At 42.0% G+C, this 23,833-nt stretch overlaps 1 protein-coding gene across 8 annotated transcripts in view; it reads right to left on the minus strand.

Annotated features, from left to right (window-relative positions):
• The window catches only part of FOXP1 (forkhead box P1), a 579,583-nt gene that overhangs the window by 228,491 nt on the left and 327,259 nt on the right, over window positions 1-23,833 (minus strand). Inside the window, exon 1 of one of the 8 annotated variants that reach the window (XM_019746868.3) lies at window positions 3,390-3,515. The exons of the other annotated variants lie outside the window; for them this stretch is intronic. The gene's annotated coding sequence lies outside the window, so the exon portion shown is untranslated. Of the gene's footprint in view, window positions 1-3,389; window positions 3,516-23,833 lie in introns of those variants that run through there. 8 annotated transcript variants of the gene reach the window in all.

Consider the following 23,833-nt stretch of genomic DNA (forward strand, 5'->3'; position numbering starts at 1 on the left):
CAAAAGGGGGAGAAACAAACAAGAGAAACAATAACAACAGCTGATTGTTTTCTCATCAGAGATCACTTCTACAAGTTGTGGATGAACCCTTCAACACCACCATCTGTCTGTCCACTGCCCCCAGTGGCAGGGGTCTCATTTCATGGAAACACCATCCAAGAGCCAAGTTTAGGAAGCCAGTGTTCTGACTGTGTTATGAAGGCGCCATCCTCCAACACCAAATTTTCATAATTATAACAGAAAGGCGTAAATTTTCTAATGCATGGCAGTTCAAAAAGTAATCAAGGGAATGAGCCGGAGGGCTATTTTAATGTATGCAAAGCTAGTGACCCACAGTAAATGGGAGGTAAGCTACAGTGAATGCAAAGTACTCCACACACGAAGTCCTGGTCTGATGAGGGACGGCTAAAATTAACACCCAATTAATTTCCGAATTGACAAACAAATGAAACCCATAAATCTACTTTCTCATTAATTTTCTTGTGGTATAATTTAAAGCAGTAATATGAGGGCAAAAACTGAGCATTATCCATCATAAATATCAAAAAGATAGCACTGTAACACCATAAATTATACATATTACCTGTTGTTAAAAATGATTTATGCATTATCAACTTTATTGCGCACTGTAGATATCTAGATCTATCTTTAAAAATCTGGAATTTCATTTAGCACTTAGGAAGAAAAAGTTCAGAGGCAATGAAATTGTCAAAAACATGTTTTTTAAAAAAGTGGCCACTTATTTAGCCATAGGCCAGCAGAGCAAAACTGGAGTCTTCCCAGATGTTAGATTAGCAGAGGTGAGACTGTGGCAGAGCTGACAGTGGGCTGGCCTCCCAAGCAGAGGGGAAGCAAAGCAGCTGCAGGAGCCATTCGGCTCTCCTGCCATCAGGAATGCAGGACACACAGGGCTGCTGCTGGAGAAGACTCTGCAGGGGCTACAGTGCCTGGGTGCATCTCACACCACACAGCCAGGCGGGGAGCACCTCCAGCTCGGGGGCTCAGGGGCTCAGTGACACCGCAATCACGCTCACCCTTCACAGTGGAATGTGGTAGCTCTCTCACCTTTATAGTTCAAAGGAGGGGAAAAAACAACTAGGAACTGGTTTGTATTTATCAATTAAACCAGAAGTACTTTACCAATTAAATGGAAGAAGAAGCATTCAGGCTAAATGATTTCCTTCATCTCCATTTGTTTAATAAAAATTTTATTTATATATATATATATATATATATATATATATATATATATATATATAATTAGTTTCAGGTGTACAAAACAATGTAAAAGTAAAAAAAACACCTCGAACTTTACTTTCAGGCACATCTTTCACGTAATAGGAATTTAATACATAATTGTTGGATTTTTAACTAAGTGATTCAAGTTCAAGTTAGTTAAATCACTAACTAACTTGAGATCAATCACAATTACATGAGATCAAGGGCTTGTGTTGGCCACTACCTTTCACGTTGCTACTTTTAAGTAGTCTATTTCCTGTACTTTGGAATGACTAGCTATTTTGGAGTTCTGAAACTCAGAAAATAACACAAGCCGTTAAATCACTTTAAGTCTTAATAGAAGTAGGATTGTCTCCGTCGTTGAAAATTTAAAGGTAAGCAACCAAGGAGAAAGTCCACCGAAACCCATGGTGAACATTTAATATACAGAAGGACGATTCGGATACAGTGTAAGTGGTAAAGAATAGGATATTTAACTTTCTCTGTAACCCATGACTCAGCATACAGTTAGAGGGAGAGGGTAGTGATAAAATGTTGCTAAGGAAAAGATGGCTTCGCTTCTCCACCAGGCTTTCGAAGTGAAGACAGGAGACTTCGTATTTCCAAGGAAAAGGCACTTCTGAATTCCACTGCCAGGGCAGTGATGCTGTTCAGAGAAACTAGATGTCTCAGTCTTGAGTTCTGCCTTAAAACCAAACTTTCCTGGACGCTGCAATCTTTATAGGCCATCAATAAGTACAGATAGCAAGCATCTACCCTCGTAAAAATTACAGAGGTCTAATTTTTATTTTTAGAATCTCGGCTACTGTTGGTCTTGTTTTCCTTCTCTCCCAGTAGACAAGAGCTTGAGTGCTGTAATCATAGCAACTGTGGACTGACTCCTGAAGTTAGAAAGGAGCCGCTCTAGGAAACAGAAGTACAAAGGAGAACGCATACTCCCAGGCATATTAGTCCAGACAAGCTCAAAGAATTAAAGAGACCAAAAAGGAGCTTTGCCAATCCACTGCTAGGCTGTTTACCATAAGGAAGCCTCTGAAGCTTAGGGTATGACAGGGCCAGGTGTTCTGGGGTGCTTAATTAAAATGCATTTTTACAGAACAAAAAATGTTAAGTTTGAGAACTAACAAAGCCGGCCGAACTTTAATCATGTGAACATCCAAGCAGCTGAACTCTCACAAATAGCCTGGTGGAATAAGTGACCAACAATCAGTTCAGAATATTTATTCTTTCATTTCCATATGTTATGTAGTTTACTCTACGCACATGGGGCCAGATTGCCCCCTCAGTGAACGACTGGTTTGTGCAATGACACACTCGGTGTCCACCCCGCGTTGCCCCAGCCCTTGACCACTAGTGGCCAGTGAACTCTGTGTTCATAGCATCATGGCCATGTAGTGAATGCGGCCATCAGAAGTCTGTTGCTTGCACTTCTCCACTGTGTGAAAGGGACGATTACTCAATCTCATCCTTCAAAAACTCTAATATGCACACACGCACCCCTCCCCAGCCCCGCCAAAGGTGCCCTTACAGATGGATTAGCAGGATTTTTCTGATATAAAAGCCACACTTTGTTGAAGGTCATGACCTCCCAACCTCCACCCTCACCCTTGTCTGTGCTGTAGCCTTGTAATTTACAGCAAACGCTAGCAGACCCTGCTTAGTATTGAAACACAATGCAAATTCAGAAAGAGCAACAAACAGTAAGTAAAAAAGACAAAAAACAAAGATGATATGATTCGAGTTCCCTCTCCTGTTGGCAAAACATGACAAAAGACAGGCTAATGTTTTGTCTTATCTAATGTGGCTCCAAGGGACAAGAGTCACACACGGAGCTGAATAAAGAGACACAATTTCTGCTTTACTGACCTAGACATGATACAGTGCATAAACTCATTGTAAAATGAGACAGGGAGGAGTACCAGTTGATACCAAAAGCTGTAGCTTTTAAAAATATGTAATGTATATTAATTGTATAATTTCCGCCCAGTTAAGATGTCTCCATTTATACGACAAAGGATTTATTCAGAACACATCCAACGAAAAGTTAATCTTCCCTTTTCAAACTGGACAAAGTACATGCATCACACAGGGTCATGCAGTCTACAGGACAACACACAACGCACCCACAACACAAAACCCAAGGACTGTACCTGTCAAAGTTGACTGACTTGTTCATAGCACTAGGCTTCCCTCCCAGACCTTCTAAGTCCTTGATCGCTCCACAAAGAGTTTTCTAGCCATCTGACGTTCTACGACTGAGCTAGTGGCCTTTCAGGAGAGCTCTCTCCCTTCTGAAAAAAGCAAACAACTGCATAGATATCATTACACTAAGGAAATCTCTTAGAAAAACCAAACAACTTGCTAATCTCTCAGCCCCTTCATCCAAGCAAAAGATAAGAAAAGCAAACCTAACTCTGTTTCAACCACATTCCAGGGACAAGTTCCCCTTTTTCATTCTTTATCAAAATTCTAGCATATAAGTTTTTTTTTTTTTTTTTTTTTCCGTGTGTTTTTTTAAACAGACCTTGCAGGATAAACTGCTGCTCACACCCGCAAACAAAGCAATATTTGTTTAATAACGATTGCTGCCATGGGTACAGTAAACAAGGGGCCTAGCATTTGTGTTTATGAACAAACACATCATCTTACAAGAGCAATTTAACATTAACCAGGTGGAATAATCAACAGATTTCATAGGTGACACCAGGGGCAGGACTAATGTAAACAGAACTAGGGAGGAGAAAGGGGCCTCTTTGGGAATCAAGGTCGAGGTAAATGCATTACAGAATAAACAGCTGCTATGAAAGCAAGATAAACAAACAGTCATTCTTCTGACATTTAGAGAGGCAGGAAGGTTGTGTGTTACATAGATCAGCTGCTGACCACCATGAAATCAACCCAGTTGCAGACCAGGCCTGCTTGTTTGCACAATGCCATGCATGTTTGCTTATAAACAACAATTTGCTGTTACCAACCTTGCGTTACTCATCATCATAGAAGCCAGAGTGAATGGAGTCAAACCCGGTTAACTCTTTACTGGTGACATTACTTAGAAACACAAAAGCATGGCCCCCGTATAAGAAAAAAAAGGTCACCCCCAAATGAAGCAAAGAGAGGTCAGTCAACACCTGGCTTGTATATAAAAATAAAGTATCCACATGGTTTAAACTACTAAAGGTTGATTTGGTAGCAGCTTTAAAAGGCTGTAATGTTTTCATGCTTGAGTAACTGTGCATTCATTTTCTGGGCCCTTTTATCAATGAAATTTATAGGTCACACACAATTCGGATCTTGAATGTTTTATCTAGAAGGTTTGAAAATTCTGATTTTCCTTCCTCCCTGAGTTTCTTGTTCCAAGATACCATTAAAGTGCAATGGGCCCACAAACAAGTAGATTTGTGCGTTCTCAACCACCCTGCAAAAATAAAACTGTATCACGTTATGATTTTGACCTTAAAAAAGATTATATTAAAAAAATTAATCAGTGGATGTTACATCTAACCACTCAGGAGTTCATTTCGTCAGCTTATCAAAGAAATCTTATGTTTTCAAAGCCAAGAGTGAATAATAAGTGCAGTAATAAAAGTGTTATGAAGAAATGTTTTATTTTCAAAATTTTGTTTCCTGTGTACTAACATGTAAAACAGTTGATTACATGAGAAAATTACCATGCCTTGTCAGAGATACTATATTTAGGTATATAATTTGCAATTAAACTATTAGTTTGAATCTATTTTACAGATACTTTAACATTATTAAACTACTTAATTTTGATGTGTGAATAACATCCTTCCATTACTTAAAATTTAATAAGCAAAACATACTGGAAAAACAGTTTTGTAATTTCTATTTGATAATTATCTCATAATCAGTTAATTAATTTTTTAAATTCTGTTACGTCAGAGCAAAGTACAGCAAAACACTGTCTACTGGATATCCAAAGCCAAATTTGAAAATGAAATTAAAACAAATAAAGGTAGACCTCAGAGGATTCTGGCAGTTACATTAGTAACAATCAGATTATTTGAATTTCCAACTGTCAGAAAAAACATAACAACATTTTAGTGGTCACCCCCCTCACCCCTGACCTCCATGCACCTGGTTCCACTATAAACTTTGTAACCCTCTCGGGCTGCACTCGTTCCCATCTCCAGCTCCCATGATCTAACTGTGTTCTGCTACCCTAACGTCACAAAGTAATAAGACTGTTTTTTCTTTTGTGTTTTTGTTTGTTTTGTTGTGCTGTGGTTTGTTTCCTAACTCCCTCCCTACTGACAGGCTCCTTTCCCCAAACCAACACAGCCCCAAAGCCTCAACAATGTCTGGAGAAAAACTTTCCACACAGCATTTAGTGCCCTTGTAGAAGGGAATTTCTCGGGCCTGTGGACCTGTTACCACCTTCCAAGCACAGGGAGGGGACAGTGGGACCTCTCCCTTTTCTGCCCTCTTAAGCCTTGTAGGGCTCAAGCAGTTCTACTCCAGAGCAGGAAACTCAGCCTTCTCAAGTCTCAATGATGATGCAAGGTTGGCTGCTGGAACAACCAACATAGAGATTTCCTCAGATGCTTTGGAATCGGGGCCTTCTCCAATTCCATGCTCTCGACCCTTGTGCTTTCAGACAAGATGACGCGGAGACAAAGTGAAGTGCCTTACTCAGAGTGCCAGTGAAACTCAAGACAGAAACCCATGAAGGAGGTGAAGCAGAATACTGTGACCTGCCATCCTTATTCCCATCTTCCCTGGAAAATGCTGCTCACCCACTATCTGCACTTCCAGCCTTCCACTTCTCCTGACTGTCACTGCGGTTTTATTGTCCACAAGCCTGATGAATTAGACTGCTGGTAAAAGACTATAAACAGAGGTGACGATTCTAAATGGTAATCCAGACTTGTGACCATCTCCCTTGTTAAAGACCAATAATTGAGCCCCGGAGTTTCTAAAGTCAGGCCAAACCTAGGCATGTAATCATGACCCAGACGCGGCCCTTTGTTACCATGAGTAGGATTAAAACAACGTGCCTTCTCTCCATCACTGGCAGTCTTGGTAAACTTGTCCTAATCCACCTTTAGTCATACCTGCATGTGCCCAGCATACTTTTGTTCCCCACAGACCCCAAATTTTTAAAGCTTTAAGTACTAAATGAATAGAATAAAATAAATGAAAAAGAAAGTCCATTTCTTAAGGAGTTTTTGATATCCAATTTGGTATACTATTTTAAAAACTGAAAACAGTCCCAAAGAAGCTCTGAGGAGACCCAGGATTGGAGAGGACTGATTTATTTCTTCCACAGCTCTTCTCTGGGGTGAAAATCTTACAAATTCTCAGATCCCAAGGGCAGCCATGCCATCTGAGTGGACCCATGAGCCAGCCTCCAAGCCCCGGGCACTCACTTCTACCTCATTATGTTTGCCCTCTCTATCTACACCTGCACCAACACTATTTTTTAAATGTATTCACTTTTCATTACATGTAAATCCTTTTCAGAGGAAACTTTGTATCACTTTGTGATCTGGAAAACCAGTATGTATCCCTTTATAGATGAGAAAAACTTTGTAATGAATGTAAGACAGCCTAACCAATGTTACTAAATTCTAGCTAGATCCTGTTGCCCACCAAGGTGGGGGGCCCCAGCCATGTTCTTTCTTGGTTAAAATAATGAGCTAGAGAGAGAGAGAGAGAGAGAGAGAGAGAGAGGGAGGGAGGGAGGGAGGGAGGGAGGGAGGGAGGGAGGGAGGGAGGGAGGGAGAACGGACACACTAGTACCAAATGGAGACTTTCTCCTTAGCTTTATCCGAAGGATTAAAACCCACTGGAAATGGAATTGCTTCAACATCAAATCACAATCGTGAGAACTAGTGAATGACTTATGAACCATCTAACAATCCTCTTCCAATACACCAGTGAGAGGTACAAGCTCATGTACTGGGGGACTGAGGCTGAGGAGACTGCAGAGACCCATGTGAACTCTGTCTCCTTGACTCCTAAGCATGATATTCCTAACAATGCAACAGACAAAGCCCCTTTAAAGAGCCTGCTGCATACACTTACACTGCTAGAGAGAAATGAATGGCCAACTGCCTAACTCTCTACTCTTGCCCTAACCTGAACGGGGCTCCCGGACCACAGGTATTACCTTTGGAGAAGACAACTTAAAAATCAAACTGGCAGCTTCAACATAAGCCTCCCGCCCGAGTCTGCCTTTTCTCACACCATCAAAAAACAGTTCATCAGCCACTTAAGTAGAGCTGCCTTTCTATAACACAAGTTCAGGATTTATTCAGTACCAAGTAACTACTATATGATAAAAACTATAAGCATATCATTCAAATGTTTTATTGGTCCAAAAGATGGATGCTTTTATTAGTCCAACCTTTATTGTAATGGAGTGCCACTGATGACCCAGCATTAGCCTCATTCCCTGCTATCAATCATACTTCTAAGAGCTCATTTTGGCTTAAAATCTTAAGAAATTGCTATCATTTAAAGACAGGGTGTCTACATAATGGGAAATGCTTCATAGATTGTATCAGTTCACAAAATACAGTATTTTTTTAAATGGGAACAATGACCACTATGCTGAAGTATTAAAAATGGGGAGAGATATATATATGTGTGTATGTATATATACATATATATATATACACACATACATACATATGTGTATATATATATACATACACACACACACACATATATATATATATATATATATAAAATGAGATGTAAGCTATCATTTGTATTTGTGGTTTCCCTCATCTGTACACATTAATCAATATCTTTGGGAAGTTGAGTAATCCAAAGGCATAGGCATAGAGTTTACATAGATTAAAATATAATATAATATAATATACACACACATATACATATAAACACTACCAAACAAATGAAAAGTAAAAATGAAAGGGAGAAAACTTAATGTAAAATGATGGAAAAGATATCAAAATACATCTTGTGCAGTAAAAAAATTCCATCAGTGATATATTCCCATTCATCATCTATATAATCCCTGTGCCTGTCTGTCCATGTAAAGAGAACTAAAATAAGCACTTCAGTAAGTGACTTCAGGACAAACTATAGGTACCTGCCAATTTCCTTTCACTATGACATCAATAATATAATCATGCCCTTACCTTGTAAGTCCTCATCTAATTAAACCACCTTCATGACCATTTAGCACATCTGAGTACTATAAAGGAAGGAGTATCTGGAAAAATTTTTCAAAATACAGAGCTGAAATAAATATTTTTAAAGTGCCCCTTCCATTTTTACTACTACGCCATTAAAAACAACATATACACACATCTCCCAGTCTTGCATACACACAAAAATGGAGCCATTGGGTTACATGATGACTACAATCAGGCACAAAGAGGGTGGACAGATCTGCTATGAATGGCTGAGAAGAACAGAGAATCAGCAGATCTACAGTCAAGAACCTAGACAGTACCTTACAGTGAGCACGACTGAACTCAGAAACTGAGTAGCCAGAGGCTGGTGACAAAGTACAGGTAGGGCTGGGCATCAGACTGGGCTCCACGTAGGCAACCACAGCTCTGACTGAGGGGTGCCTTCTCACTGAGTTGTGCTTCCCCATGTGGTGTCAAGTGGTCAAAATAAGCAACTACACCTTGCCCCCCTCCACCCAACTCTGACTAGTTAAAAGGCCAACTTCTCTACCTCAGCCTCGACGGCAGGAGGAAGTGCTGAGCCAGGACGGGTATCCACGAAGAGACTGTCAGACATGCCAACGAGCAGGGTAGAGCTTGAGGTACCCAGAAGAGAGAATGGGTACCAAAGGCAGGGTCGTTGATGGCAGCTTCCCCCTCAAACTGGGTATTGTGCCATTGGATGGCTACACATCTGGTGTTTGGCGACTGGATTCTCAACAGGATTCATTCATCGACCAAACACCCAAAGAAATTTTTGAAAGAGTGTTGCTACACCTTGGCATTTCCATGGTAAATATGAGGGGTGGGGTACTGGATACCTTTAGAGCAGAAACAACACCTCCTATTAGTGTGAGACCTAGAATGGATGCAATAGGGCCCATTAGCATTATCAATACACAAGTTAAGACTCGTTGAATATCACAGACCATAGATAACCAACTGAGGGAGGGGCCAGTGTATTTATCCAAGAGGAGAACCTCGTGGCACTTTCCTTAGGAGACCAGTACAGATGCAAAGGCTCTGTCCCACAGCAAGGGCTTTCCAAACAGACCACATGTGCCTTCAACAAGTAAGGAAGTTCTCTCTTTCTTCTCTCTTTGCTGAGCGAAACAAGTCAGACAGAAAAAGCGGAGAACCATGTGATTTCACTGATATGTGGTATATAAACCAAAAACAACAAAAGAACAAGACAAACAAATGAGAAACAGAAACTCATAGACACAGACAATAGTTTAGTGGTTGCCAGAGGGTAAGGGGGGCAGGGGGTGGGGGGTGGGAGATGAGGGTAAGGGGGATCGAATATATGGTGATGGAAGGAGAACTGACTCTGGGTGATGAACACACAATGGGATTTATAGATGATGTAATACAGAATTGTACACCTGAAATCTATGTAATTTTACTAACAATTGTCACCCCAATAAATTTAATACAATAAAAATTAAAAAACAAAAAAACAAAAAACTGCCTCACTGGAAAAACCAGTCTCATTATTGAAATTTTCACTTCCTGACATAAACGTATACATTTTAGTACTTCATAAGTAAAAAAAAAAACAAAAAACAAAACAAAAAAACAAGTAAGGAAGTTATCACTTTCTCCACTGAACCTGTGGTGCAGACCTTGGTTCCATGGAGAGTAGCACGGGTATCTCCTGGGAACTTGGGAATGCCAGCTCTCAAGCCCATCTCAGACCTACTGAATGAGAATTTGCATTTTAATAAGATCCCCCAGCTGCTCACAGACACCTTACAGACTGAGAAGGCATGTGTGGTGGAAAGGGAGCAGCCAAGACCAGACATAGATAAAATGCATTCCCCTTCTGCCAATTTACAGGTTTTCAACAAACCACCCAATCACTCTATTTTTCCATTTCCTTATCTTTAAAATTATACCATGTTCCAGGCTATGGACTAAGTTTGGGGCAACAACTGATACAGCTCTATCTACTGGAGGTGACTGTCTAATAGAGAAGACACACTTTAATCAATTAGTCACATAAATAAGTGGAGATTATAACTGTGGTAAGTGGTACTATGAAAAATGCACAGCGCTCTGAAAGCACACAAAGCTAATATATGCAAAGTGCTTCGTATGTAGTAGGTGCTCAATAAATCACAGTAATTATTAGTAGCCCATAAAACCCAGGCCTTTGGGAAGCTACTAAAAAATTCCCAAGTGCAGAGTACTCTTCTCCCATCATAAAATGAGCTTATAGGACTGTGTTCTCAGTTAAAAATTACTTTTTGAAAATGTTTTCCTGCTTTCTCCTGGCTATATGAGGAATATAGCATCAATAAAGCCAACATTTCTTCTAATGACAGCTTAGAGAATGACATTAACTTTCTGGATTATTGTTAAGAATTAGCTCTTGTTTACCAAGTTGTACTTAAAAGGAAAAATGCAGAGCAGGGCAGAGGGTAATACTGCAAACCAGCCTTATTGTAAGCAGTCTTTTGATTATCATTTTAAAGCCTCGATACCTAAAGAAAATCTTTAATTGGCTTTTCAGCAGCATTTCTCCTTTATATATGCATTTGTTGAAGTCAAGAAAGTACATGCTAATCACTGCCGATAGGATTAACAACCGACACCTCATAGCATGGACACAAGTGGTTAATTCGTAGTGCACTTACCACGTGTCTATACAGTGGAAAAATGGACTGAACAGAGATCAGAGGGTCCATACCCACCCTGCACCACTGAGGACGCCCCAGGAGCAGGGAGACCTTCGTTACCACACTGAATGGGAAGCTTTCCTCACATCACAGCTGCGTGTGTTCTGTTCCTTAAAACAGCCCTCCAGCCTCCACCGTGTCTTCTTCATGCTCTTTTCCCATGAATTCCTGCACTTTAAATAAAAAACTTAAACAGGATGCAGAAGCTCTCCATATTTGTGCAAGCTTTTGGTTCTTTTTCCAAAAGCTGGTTTCCTTCCAACAGATGGATAGTTGTGATAGGACAATTGTGACCTCACTTTTATCAGAACGTCCCTGACTGAAGAATACATAACAGAATAGCTGGTTTGGAGTAAGCAGGGAAGTTGGGGCAGGTATGTCATGTGAAATGTGGTTTGTGTTAAATCTCAATCTTAAATTAACATATACTAGCTGAGTGATACAACCATCAGCTCACACTGGAGCATCCATTCTGATTTTTATACATTAAAGTATTATTAGGTGGAATAAGACAGGTGACTTCCATGTATTACTGCCTAGAATAAGATACATATTTAGGATAATTTCCCTTGGATCCAACTCTTAAAAATGCAAAGTATGAGAGAGAAGGATACCTGCAGGGCACAACTGGCAATGTGTCCGAAGGCGTTTTTGGTTGTCATACTGGGGGAAAGGGGTGCTAGTGGCAGGCGAGGGGTGCTACTAGCTACTCTACAATACAGCCCCCACAACGAAAAGTATCCGGTCCTCCATGTCCATAGTCTCATGGTTGAGAATATGGTTCTCTGCAAATTTGTACTGTTTTTATTATGAGATCAAAGCAATGTCCAACTTCTTGTTCAATAATAAATTTATAATGTGCCTTAAAATTTTAATGACCTATGACTTTTGCTTGCATTTCTACTTCATAAATACTACTGAACTGAGCACTTCTTACGGGTCAGGTTAGGCAAGACTTAGGTGACGCCTGATGTGTGAATGGAGTACTGTATTTCCAGAGGTTAGGATGCGGAGGGCTGAGATGGGCTGAGGCGGGCGAGCTTGCCAGCTAATCGGAGGAGAGGTGACTGGAAATGCAAGTGGCCAAGCCAGAGAGTGAAGACTGCAGATGGCGCCTTCACTGTGCAGGGGGCAGGGAAGGTCTGGGATGAGAGGGGCTTTGGAGGAAAAGAGTCTGATGCAGTGCTCAGGAGAGGAAAGCCAGGAGATTGGGGACAAGTGAGGAAGCTTTAGTCCAGTATGACAGAGTCAGGGTAGGAATGAAAAGAGGGCTGGGCCTCCCTCCCACGTGCCCCTGCCTCCTGAACGCCTGCTCACTCAGGTCTCCCTCTCCGTCTGTCAAGCAGGTATGCCAATCTTAAAACAATCTCCCTCACACTCCAGTGAACCTTCAGCCTCCCTCCAGCTCTCTCTGTCCCTTTGCTGCCAGCTGACTGAGAGAATACACCTCACTGTCTCACTTGTCTCCACTCGCTCCCTGCCACTGGTTCTTCAGCCCCACTATAAGGGGCTTCTGACCCACCTCTCTGCTGAACATATTCCTACGCAATTGTTAATGCGCTCAGAGCTGCTAAATTCAATCGACTTTGCAATCGTTGCCTCACTTGACCTCTTGACAACACATGACACTGTCATTTACATTGTCTCTCGAAAAAAAACTCTCTCTTCCCTTCGGCTCCAGGTTTCCCTGTGCATCCTGGTTCTCTGTCTACATGCGTGGTGGTTCCTTCTCACTCTTTAGAATGAGCTTCACTTCTGCTCATTCATAAATGTTCCGTCTTGCTGAGAGTTCCACCCTCAGGGCTCCCAAACTCTCAGAGCAGGGATTGGAGAACTTTTTCTGCAAAGGGCCAGACAATGAGTATTTCTGACTTCGTAAGCCACTGGGTCTTTGTCCCAAGTACTCAGAGGGTAGCCCCACGGTAGCACAAACGCACCCAGAAACAATACCTGAACAAATAGCACAGCTGAGTTCCGACAAATCTTTACTCACCAAACAGGTGACACTGGACTTGGCGCACAGGGCGGCAGGGAGCTGGCCCTGCCCTAACGCACCATCCCTGGAAGACCTACCTTTCCCACGGTTTCACTTCACGCCTGCCTATATCTGGTGACTCCTGAATCATTTTAGGATTCAACCAAAGTATCTTCCCAGAACCAGAGGTCCCGACTCCTACAACCTTCTGGACATTTCTTCTTTGACACCCTAAAAGAACCTCAACTTTGTCCCAAATGGAGACATACTTCTTCCTTCATCCAAACCCCAAGCCAGGGATGGGGTCACATTCTAAATCAGGAATTACCTGATGGTAATTCCTTTGCTTTTCCACATCACCAATTCTCATCCACTCTACCTCCTATTTACATAATATCGGCTTCTCCACACCCTTGCTTTGGAGCATGGCCCCACTACTTTATTACTCCAAATGTGAATTAATGCATCTGCTAGTCTGGCCACACCAAAGCACGTCTGATCGTATCACCTCCCCTGATTCCAGGGCTACTCCTTCAGTGGCTCCATATGGCCTTAAGTGTGACGTCCCAAACTTGTGGGCGTGCCCCATCCAACACGAAAGCCAGAGGAGTCTACTGCACACTTCAAATGTGCCTAGTGTGACTGCAGAATGGAATTTTTAATATGGATGTAATTTTAATGCAAATTAGCTTAAATTTAAATTTAAAAACTGATATTCAATGCAGTTACTGGAAGACTTTTAAGTATGTGTTGAACAACTTGTATATGTGAATCTACTAATCTACTTTTTCAACTGTAAGTTTCATGAAATTTTAATATCCAAATTGAGAGTTTTCAGACTTAATATGAAAGAAAAGAAGGTAAAGTATGTCTTTCATAAATTGTAATATTGATTACATGTTGAAATGATGACATTTTGGATAAATTTGATTAAATAAAATAATATTATACTTCACACCAGATTCTTTTCACTTGGTTAAATGTGGCTGATAGAAAATGTAGAACGCCTCGCGTGGCTCTCACTTTGTTTCTGTCACGGAGCCTGAGCTAGGCACACAGCCCGTCATGAGCTGACTAGACTGAGGTGCTCTCTCGCCTCTCCCTTCCTGTCTTCACTGTGGCCACACTCTAAACTGACTCAAAGGCCTCTGTACCTCTACACACGTGTTTCCTCTACCTCTGAGCCTCTGCCAGGAATCATTAAGAAGCTCATTTCTACTGAACTTCAAAACTCAATTCAAGCTAAGAAGCTTTTACAGACCCTCCCCATCACCAAGTCTGGGACAGGCATTCTCCCCTAGGGTCTCTTCAACTTTTATACTAAACTCTTGCAGAGCAATAATTACACCATATTCTGATTTTCTGAATGCTTAACTACAAGCCAGGCACTGTGTCTTGTATCTAACAGGGTTCCAGGCAGTTTGAAAAATAACTCATCAGATAGAAGAATGAATGAATGAGACACCGTGCAGCTGGAGCCAATGACCTGGGAGCTGATTATAAGAACCTCGGCAGCATCAGCGCGATTTCTCAGATTTCCAGCCCAAGTGATTGGGAGAATAATGATGCTTTTGTGGAAAAAAAGCTAAGTGAAGGAAAAAGGTTTCTGTCAGGGGAGAAGCGGAAGCGAAAGCAAGAGCTAGTGGGGAGTCATTAGTACAGAGGCAACAGTTCAAAGAGAGTGGGTTAGATTGAGAGTGGCGGGGAAGGGTTCTTGGAACAAACCTATATTTAGTCAATTCCTGTATTTAGGAAACAGAAAGAGTGACATTTACTGAGTATTAAGTTCTAATCCTCACAATTACCCTGCAGGGTACATACTAACCCTCATTTTTTTGGAAGAAAACACTGAAGATCAGGGGAGTATTAACACATATACACAAAGCTGGTGGACAAACATTTGAACATCTAAGTCATCCAATCTCTGTCTACTTCAGTGCAGAGGTGTAGTCAGGGGTAGAGCCCTAGACAGGGGCACAGAAGTTCGAAGGGAGTTTTAAGAAATAAGGAGTGGCTGGTGGTTTCAAGTAGTTTAGAGAGGCTGATTACGACAAGATGAGGGAGAAGGCAAAAGGAAATTCCTCTGCCCAACAAGAAACATCTTCATCCTCTGCTCTTTCCTCCTTTCCTTCTCACATTGCTCACCTTCCACTTTCCCTCTATCAGTTATCCAACACCACCCATGTCTATGGCCTCTGTCATTTTAGCCTACAAATGCATCAAGGTACTCTGACCCTAACAGTAATTTCCAGGTTACTCTTCTGCTCCTCTAGTGCCCACCTTCAGCCTCACTTCCCTATTAAGTCCAGCATCGTGAAAGGGTGCTGTCTCCATGTTTCTATCTCCTACTTGCAACTCTCTGCACTGTGGATCCTCAGTTCTCTAGGATAGGACAGTAGTTCCAACTAGAACCAAATGCTTCACCTGGAAGACTGGGGTAGAACCTGGAGGCAGCATTTACACCAGGGAAGTGATGCAGGTGGTGCCAGGACACACCAAGAAACACCGCGAGAGCAAACAGACAGGGGTTCTCTGTCACACCCGACACTGAAGGCCATTCTCTGAAACTTCCCCCATAGCTTCCCTGTGACCATGTCTCCTGGTTTGCTCCCTGACTCTATAATCTTCCACCTCTTCTGTCATTATTTTAAAGACGTTACTATTTCTGCTTGCCCATTCAAAGTTGGTACCTTAAGATGCCGTTGTGCTTTCTGTAGATGCTTCAGCCCCACCTGTTTCTGTGATTTCTCCAGACTGGATCCCCAACAATTACCTCTCTATCATTTATTCCCACCCCTCAAAGTCTTTTAGATTCCCTAAAACTCAACTTGTCCAAAACTGAAGACTCTTTCCTCAAACCTGCTACTTTCTCTCATCAGGAACAAGTCACTGTCCTCTCCTTTGACACTCAGTCAATCACCAATACCAGGTAATTCTTAGTCTTATATCTGTCAAATTTATCCCATCTTGTCATCATCCCCATGGCCATCCAGCCCTCATCATCTTTCTCCCGCAGTACTCACAGGACCATCTGCTACCATCAAAAACATCACTCAAAACAAAAGTCAGTGTGATCAAGTCATTTCCTTGCTTGCACACCTCCAAAGCTCTGCTGTTTTTAAAGGATAATCTTCATTCCTTTGCTTGGAATAACAGGCTCCTTGGGTAACTTCCCGGGCTTCTCTCCTGCTGCTCTCCTCCACCAATCCCGCATTACTCCCGGTTACCTACTGTTTTCCAAACATACTTTGCTCTTTCATATTTCTATGTATGCTGTCCTCTCCCACTTTCTACTACTTTGATCAATAAACTCCTATAAATGCTTTGAAACCCAGCTCAGACATTACCTTTAGGGGGAGGTATTTCATCCTACATACTCCAGATACACTTTGTTTTTATGTTGGCCAAAGGTCAGGCACATTTCTGCATGATAATGACTCAACAGCTCCTCTCACTAGGTCAAGAGCATCCTATCATTGCTTCACTGAAACCTAATAGCACTGGATACTAATCAGTCATTCGGCAAAAGTGTGCAGAGTGAATGATTGAATGACTGGGGTCACAAGCAATGGAAGGATGTGGAGTACAGGCTGGGCAATCAACAACACTGTCTGCAACATGGCTGCTGCTCCATCAACTGAGAATTCCTTCCCTCTTGCAGACTAAGGAGGTGATCAAAGAGAAAGAGATGTCGAAGGTTCTGTGTTTAGAAAAGGGACGGTTAACAAGTCACATGACCACTATCTTTAGAGTAAAAGAGAGATCAAATGAAGGTATAGAAGAGTTTCAAGTTCTAGGATGGCCAGTGCAGTGAATGAACCGCAAACACTGGGACCGAGGGCTTGCTTAGTTGGAGTCTAGGATGCAGAGCTGTGTACACAGCATCATTTTAAGAGGACCATCAGCAGTTCTCATTGCCTTATTAGGAAGAGCTGGGGACTCAATGGAAGATGGAGTTGGGAGTTGCCAAGGCCAAAGCAGAGGAGGGAGGCGGGATAAGGGAGAGAGAGATGGTAAAGAGTGTATACTGAAATGACTAGTTATGGAGTCGGTGCTGGGAGGGGAGGGAAGCAGACACAGGATAGAGAAGATAAAGTACAATCAATGCAAGTGATGGGAAGGCTGTGATCAAATAAAGGATTTGAAGAGTCGGGTGAAACACATACAGTAATCCCCCCTTAGCCATAGGGGTTCCAAGAACCCCAGTGGATATGCAAAACCATGGATAATACTGAACCCTAAATACACTATGTGTTTTCCTATACATACACACCTATGATAAAGTTTAATTTATAAATTAGGCACAGTAAGAGATTAACAAAAATACACAGTAATAAAAAAGAACAAGTATACGATATACTGTAATAAAAGTTATGTGAATGTGGCCTCTCTTTCTTTCAAGACATCTTACTGTACTGTACTAACTGTTCTTTCTGTGATGATGTGAGATGATACAACACCTACGGGGTGAGATGATGGAGGGTGAAATGACATAGGCTTTGTGACGTTGCATCAGGCTACTAGAAGTACGTCCTGAACACAGGCACTGTGATACCGTGACAGTATACTGAGAGGGCTACAAAGTGACTAACAGGCGGGGACAGTCTACAGCATGGAGACGCTGGACAAAGGGGTGATTCACGGCCCCAGTGGCATGGAGGGTGACAGCACAAGATTGCATCATACTACTCACAATAGCATATAATTTAAAACTTATGAATTGTTTATTTCTAGAATTTTCCATTTAGTATTTTTGGACCTCGGTTAATCACAGGTAATTGAAATAGTGGGTAACTGAAACCACAGCTAAGGAGCCTACTGTATTGCAAAAAATCCAGTGAGGGTTAGCCAAGCTTCCAAAATCCTCCAGCAAGTCAGAGGAAGAGGATCGAGTACCTCACACAGTGACACATAGTAGGCATTCAGTAGACATTTGCTGAACAAATGAGTCAATGACTGTAGGGACAGAACTCTCACCTCACTCAGTGGTCCTGCATGAGCTGTCAGCATCTAATTTATCATCAAGCTCATTAGAAAATAATCACAGATTAACAGTGTACACCAAGGACACCCACAGACTGGTTGTTGTGACAAGGTTATATGCGACATCATTCTAACATGAGAATATAGGCAATATGTTTAACAGTTACAAATACTCAGCCACAAGAGTGCCCAAATCTGCCAGGACCTGGCACACGAAAGAGTCAGTAAATACCTCATGAATGAATGAAGGAATACGTAAATGATGAACAAAGGACAGAATACACACTCCTTATAATACCTAAACACGGGCTGCCTTTCAAAATCATCACTCAAGGAACAATTTTCACTGAAGTCACGCTGAACAGGAAGCATGAAATCTTAACTCTTCAGAATGTCTCAAAAATGTAGATGCTACAAAGCCACTAACTGGAAGGTGGCAGTGTGTGAAGGTGCCTGATGCTGTCGCTTGCCAGGTTATTCCAGTACATCTGTCACATAAATGCTAAGCCATCAACCCCCTGTGCCCGGGCAGCCGCAGTTCAGAAGTGGCTCAATCTGATCAGCAATAGCTCTATTTAATGCCTCTTACTTCATAAAGTACCAGTGTAGCTCAATTCTCTGAGCAACTGGAAAGGAAAGAAAGCTGATAAGAGGATTAATACTTTCTTCCCAAATCACGTCATCTAGGATAATAAAAGAATGTTAAACAAATAAATCTCACATGGAACAGGAGAAAAACATTTTAACATAAAGTTCCAAACTATATTGACGTTTATAAGTATCATCGGGTAGGGGGACAAACTTCTGAGCTAAGTCATAATTGCTAACGCTACAGATTTGTTCCCTGAGATAAACACAGATTTACATATTTTGTCTGTCTGTTAAACATTCCTGTTACTACAAAGAATTTTTCTTTACAGGACTAGCTGTATTTCACCATTCCTTTCCAATTCTCTGCCCACTGGCGTTCCCTACCCAGCAATTTGGGATTTCTCCCACAAACAGCAATGCTAGAAGAAACTTTTTGAACCACAGGGTCAAGAACCCAGTCACCTATGGAGAGCAAAGGGATGGAAGGGGATTTCAATGCAGAGAAGCAATGGACACAGGAGGGGGTGCAGACGCCAGGGGCTCAAGGTGGGCTAAGAAAATCATCTTTAGACATTTATGCAGTATTTATATTAAGACCGAGAGTAACAAAAAACCCTCCACCTTCTAGAAATAAAGGTGATTTTACAGATTAGACCTGAATGATTTCCAAGTTTTAAAAAACCAATTGGAGAAAAAAAGGATAGAGCAAAAACGTTTGTGTCCTACTTCTATTTTTACGGTAACTTTACTTGACACACCAAGGACATAGGCACTTTTTTGGCAGTCTGTGATGCCGGACTCCTCTGGGGAGAAGAAGTTTAAATTACATCGATTTTAATCTTCCCATTTACTAGAACTAACTAAAGTACCTTTGGTTAGGAACCTGGGTGTGTTACTCTGTCTTGCCAGGTCTGAACTGGTAACAATCTCTGGATCTTTCTTGGAGGCAAAGCTGGATTCTTCCAAGTCCAGATGCCTGTTCTAAGGCTGATGGATAATGCTGACATCAGAGCACTTGCCTCTCCACTTTGGGCTTCTCTCATCAAGCTCAGGTGTGACTCCTGCTGGCCTCACAGCTCCATTCCTCTCTGCAGCCACCCTCAGAAACACCTCTGGCCTGGGCAGGGTCCTCGGCCAGCACAGGTAATGCCATGGGCTACCGCACAATCCCTCGCTTCCCGAGGTACCCTCTCTCCTTCCTACCTTCCTTCTACTCTGGGGTGAGTCTCTCTCTTCCCCTCCCTCTCTCACAGTGTCTCTCTCTTTATTTATCTTCCTGTCATAGTCTCTCTCTCTCTCTCTCTCTCTCTCTCTCTCTCTCTCTCTCTCTCTCTCACACACACACACACACACACAACTTACTTGCTCTCTTTTATTTCTCAGAATTTTCTCTATTTGTCTTCTATTACTCTCTCTCTTCCCCCTCTCTCGGTCTCTCTCAGAATTTCTCTCCTTCCTTTCCTCCCCCTCTCTCCTCTACTCCCTCCTTTTCTCACCCCCCCCTCCATCTCACCACCTTGCCCACTCTCAGTCTCTGCGTGTGCACTAAGTGAGCTGTCACCAACCAGTAAGAGGGGCACTGCAGTTGTGTTGGTCAGACTGGTGTAAGAGCCAAGGCACACAGGATGTCAGACAGCAGCTGACAGTCCCCTCTGATGACAGGACGTCTCTGGTTCGCCTGTGGGTGGGGAGAGTCATCCTGGTTTTCGTGGTATTGGCGGTGCCAGGGGCCCCCTGGACCACATGAGAAGGCTGGTGTAGTTCAGCGACGCAGCGGTTCTCACACTCTTAGTCATCCTTCCACTGACACACGAGTGGCTCATGACCCACTGCAGTCCCCTCATCACTGCCAATCCACTCCCTTTTTTGAGGCTGCCTACATGGCACACAATCAGCACGTCACCACCCCAACAGCAGGCTTTTCCCCACTCGTGTTTCCTCAGCTTAGAGCTCACCACGCAGCTCTAAGATTCAGAATGCAAATCGTGTTTACCTGAAGACCACAGAGCATGAAAATTACAGTGTCTTTCTATTGGGAACAACAGAGCCCCCTGACATAACACGGCTGTAAACACACCCTTGTCAAACCAGATTGAAAACACTCACCCCCTTAACCTAAAAACCCAAAAGAACCGTTAGTCAATTTGAATTATTCTAAGGTCCGGCTTAGTCTAACGCTTATCTAACGGTCTATTGAGTTCTCAGTAAGTCATGTGAAAGGAAGGACTATGATAACATTTCCTGAGACTTCTAGACATTTGATTAAGGAGTTATAAATCTTAGAGTCTTCCTTGTCACAAGCAGAGTGAGATTACACCCAGGGCTGTCAAGATTAAGTAAACTTGTCTTGTTCTCTTACAGGTCTTTCTCAGCCTTATACCATAGATTAAAGATTTTTTTTTAAGATAAAAAAAATGGTTACCGTCATGCTCAACGTTTAAAAGAAATAACCAAAGAGTATAAAGTGACAATTTTCAGTCTTCACATCCTGAAAGGTGTTTACCTGCTATTCACTGTCAATATTTTAATAAGCAATAAGTGAAGAGGAAGGGGGGTGCGTGCTGGGTCGGTCCCACCTGGTTGCCCGATTAATTCGTACAGCTAAATGAATAACCTATATTACATCGAAGAATGTATTTGAGCTATGCAACCCCCGATCTTCCAGTAACCGATTCCAAGAATGTGGTAGAATAAAATCAATACCTTTGGGGGTGGGAGGGGATCCAGAAAACTCTTTACAGAAGCCCCTGTCAAATTCTATTGCTAATTTGTAATTGACACATTATTCTAGGAATGACCAGCGGTTACCATCAGCAAGTCTGTGGAGACAGAGGTTTTAATCCCACATGTCACAGAAGGACAGGATATTTAGGGAGTCCGAGGTCAGGGGGACGCTTCCTCAGCTTAGTGACAAGTGATTTGGTACCTAAGTGGAGAACTTCCTGTCTCCAATTCTCCATATGCACTGAAATTATTGGGTTAAATAAAGACATGACAAGCTGTAAATCCACGTGCTTCTTTCCTGGGGAGTTTTGCTCAGGTGCTCTCTAAATGTGCGTTCCACTGCGGCTCCATTAAGCAGCTACAGTGAAGGGAAAGGGCACAAGGCTAAATACCACAGGACCTTGTATGGATCTCACAGCTTTAATGGAATCAGGTTTTTAACAACTCTTTTTTCGTTAAATACAGTCAGTGTCAGGAAGATGCGTCCCACTCATAAAGCAGCGCAATGACAATGTACGGTGGCACTAACACAAGGACATAGTTCATCATGACATTTCCAGCAATTCCCAGCTGATTAGGGTCATTATGTTGGAGGTCTGATTTATGTTGTCATTTCCTCTCACCGATCCTGCATCAATGAATCTTAATGAATTGGTAAATAAGGGTGAAGATTACACTCTATGACACTGAAACATTCCTCATTCTCAACACCCGAGATTTATGTAGCCAATTAGTGACTAACAGAGAAAATTGGCTGGCAGAAAAATAATATTCTTTATGGTACAAAATGGAAAAAGCTTTCTCGTTGAAGGGCAATGCCACAGCAAAAGTCCATAAAGTAGCTTGATATGTGGAAACACAAAAGATGCTTAAAATGTACTGTAAGAGGCTTCCGAGTAAAACACCTAAACTGGAGGGTTTATTTTGTTTTTATTTTTATTTTTTTGATGTATCATTTTTGAAAGGTTATTGGTTTAGTAAGTAGCCTATATATTATAAAGAGGAAAAGCTGGTGTTTGGGGGGAGGAGTTAAGTACACCCCTGTATTCCACCAGTGAGAGTTCTTGATATTTACTGAATAATGGGGAAAAATAAGCAAAGACAGCCCCAGTTTTAACCATTACGCCAGTTTCTCTGACTTCATGCAGACAGGTAGCCACAATCATTTGTACATAATCAGGGAGCACTAAAATCTTTCATTCTGATTAATTACTGGCAAGTATGCTTAAGGTACAGAGCATGCTTCAAACACCAGAACTTTTTAATTTAAAAAATAGCCTAATCATTAACACAGAAATCACTCCACTTACTAGTATTATTTTACATTCACCTGTTCCTGACCTCATTATAAAACCAGATGAAATGACTGTCATAAACAGGAAAAAAAGGTAAAAATCCCCCAATACAACACAATTCAGGAAATCTTGGCTTCACCTAGAGCTTGAAGCGTCACCCTGTGCTGTGTGTTCACGAATGCAGAGCATAGCTTCAGAATCATTACTGCCTAAGTATGTACTTAATGTTGAATTCTGTCAGGAAAAAATGTTCAAAGTCCACGTATTTATTCAGATTTCATCACACAGGCTTCATGATATCCTTGTAGAATATGCAAATCAGCCATGTCTCTTTCTTTCTGCTATTTTCTAGTCAATGTCACCAACCGTGCTTTGAAATTTTCAAAAAAATATTTAGAAAGCTGGAAGTTGAGTCAGCTTCAGTGGGTTCTCCATACCATCTCATTAGGGTGTCCAGTATCTACTAAACAACAAGATGCAATCTAAGGACAGCGCAGCCTGTTCTTTTCAGTTCTAGAATGTTCCAGGACCAGTTGAGTATCCTCCTTAAGGGTTACTGCTTCATCAAGGGCTTCTGGGTAATTGCGCCACCTCTGTCAAGCTCAGATCACCTCTGAGGTGCTGCAACCTTCAGAACTCCCCGGAAACTTGCAGCTCACAATCAGAGCTGCTAAGGCAGCCTGGAGTTCCGCAAAGATCTCCCCACAGCAGGGCTGCAGAACAAGCTAGCAGAAGCCAAAGCAGACACCACTGAGGAGGGGGCTGAGAGGGTACAGGAAGAAAAAGGCCTAACACAACCTTGCAAAGGCTGCAGCCTTGTAACACTGTCATCGTGTGCATAAGTGTTCAGAGATGCCAAGTAAACTGTGCAGCTTTTCAAATAGATCATTTGTGTTGCTCTTTAAACCAGTTTCTCAGAGAGCAAACACAGAAGACTGGTCAGTTAAATTATAAGGGCATGTGTTGCTTTTGAGTTGTTCTGGTGCCAAGAAACTTATACCTGCACAGGGGAATGCCTTGGGCACACAAAACTGTCCTCAGAGGTGGCACTGTCTGTCCAGGACACATGAATGGTTGAAGTCTTTAAATCTCCCCCGCCCCCCCAAAAAAAACAACACAAAAATACATCTCCTTGACCTAAGACAGTGGAAAGATAATATTTTAAACTGCTAAGTGCAA

This window comes from Rhinolophus sinicus, chromosome 5 (genome assembly GCF_057876585.1).
Source record: "Rhinolophus sinicus isolate RSI-liver-muscle chromosome 5, RSI-T2T, whole genome shotgun sequence".
In the NCBI taxonomy this organism is placed as follows: domain Eukaryota; kingdom Metazoa; phylum Chordata; class Mammalia; order Chiroptera; family Rhinolophidae; genus Rhinolophus; species Rhinolophus sinicus.